We start from the raw sequence: 1,875 nt of genomic DNA on the forward strand, positions 1-1,875 counted from the left end.
CCTTAGCGCATCTCAATTCTGTTCCAGCACAACACAAAAGTCTCCAGCTGGCCATAGGTGTCTGTTGTCCAAGTCTTCTAAAGGGGGGCTGTTATTGTCAAAGTTTTTGCCAAGCACTCTTAGTCATCCATTGCTGGTGAAATTGATTTTCTCAATAAGCATCAATATTTTTTTAAAAAACAAACTCCCATTGTTTCAGCTGATTTTAAGAGATGGCCACTGTTAGCGCAATGATTTTACTTGCAATATTTTGTATTATATCCTCCTACTTTCCATCTGCACTATGATAATGTATGTACTATGTAGTATGTAGTAGAGATACTGTCGTGGGATTTGCTGCATGGTATTGCAATGTCTGACACACCAAAAAAGAGACAGCAATTATAGTCGTTATAAACACTGCTTTATTGTTATTATTTGCATTTATAACCACCACTTCTCCCAGGACATTGAAGGGAGCCATACTTAATTCACATTTTTTTATCCTCACAACCCTGTAAAGTGGGATAAGCTGACATTGTGTGACAGGGCTGCAGGACTGGGTGGGGATTTGAACCCTGGTCTCCCCAGTCTTGGTCTCCCTCTTTTAATCACACCAGTAGACACCACAATCAACTTCAGCTCTTATCTAAAATGTGTAGGTCATAATACATAGTGGTTTCAATCTTCAGCTAATTAGCAATGTGGCAGTAACAACACTACTACCTTGCAGGATTGTCATAAAACATCATCACTTGGCTCAGGCCTTGCATGTATGTGCAGGGCAGAGGGGATTCTTACTGGAAAGGCAGTGTGCAAGGCAGGGAGGTTTATCTCTTCACCCTCCCATTGTAATCCAAAATGGAGATCTCCCATGCAGCTAGAAATCTTAGAAAACATCAGTTCCAGTGATCTCAGTTCCAACCACATGCATGGCCTTCATTAGTGCTATGATGAATTCCAGGCTGGATTATTACAATGAGCTCTCTGTGAAGCTGCCTTGAAGAGTGGTTTGGACACTTCAGCTAGTGCAGATGTTGTTTCTTGCCTATTGACATATTTGAGTTGGCTTGGCGGTGTATCACATGTTCTGAAACAGTTGCACTGGCTACCAGTAGACTTTTAACCCTAACCAAAGGCAGTTTCTCAGTCTCACTTAATGAAGTATAGGAATGGAATGGTGTAGGAGAAAATTATTTATGAATTAAATGTACATCCCCCACTTTCCCCCTCCAATGGGCTCAAGATGTTATAATGTGAATGTCACAACAACGTACGGTAAGCTGTGCTATAACAGTGACTGGCGTAAAGTCACTGTGTGAGCTCCATAGCTGGAATGGGGATCTGAACCTGGGTCTTTTAGGTCTAAAAGATGAACACAGCACACCATATTACGCACACTGGCTCTCAATGCCAAAGAATTCAGCATGGAGTGCTCTAATTCTTAACACAACAGGCCACAAGAACATAATCCTTTTTTAAAGTCATCCAGGTTGATGGCAATCCCTTGCCTCCAGTGGAAGTGAGTTCCACAGTATAACTGTGGAAGAAACCCTTTCTTTTAATCTGTCTTGAACCTTCCACTATTCAGCTTCATCGGATGCCCTCGAGTTCTAGAATCCCACGACGGGGAGAAAATCTTCTTATCCGTGCCGCGCACAGTTTTATAAACTTCTATCACGGAACCCGCTTCGTAGCCCACAAACAAGCGCAGGATCATTCAAACCGCCGCCTAACCCGCTGAGCAGCGCTGGCCTCGAACTCCCCACCACCGGACCCGTTCTAAGCGGAGCCTCCTCGCGCATGCGCCCTTCGAACGTTGGGCGCCTCGAAAGCTCGGGACTGACCCCGCCCCCTCCACCCGCCTCCGCGACAGGCACCTTCGCTTCCGGACAC

Source organism: Podarcis cretensis (assembly GCF_951804945.1).
Source record: "Podarcis cretensis genome assembly, chromosome: 5".
NCBI lineage: Eukaryota > Metazoa > Chordata > Lepidosauria > Squamata > Lacertidae > Podarcis > Podarcis cretensis.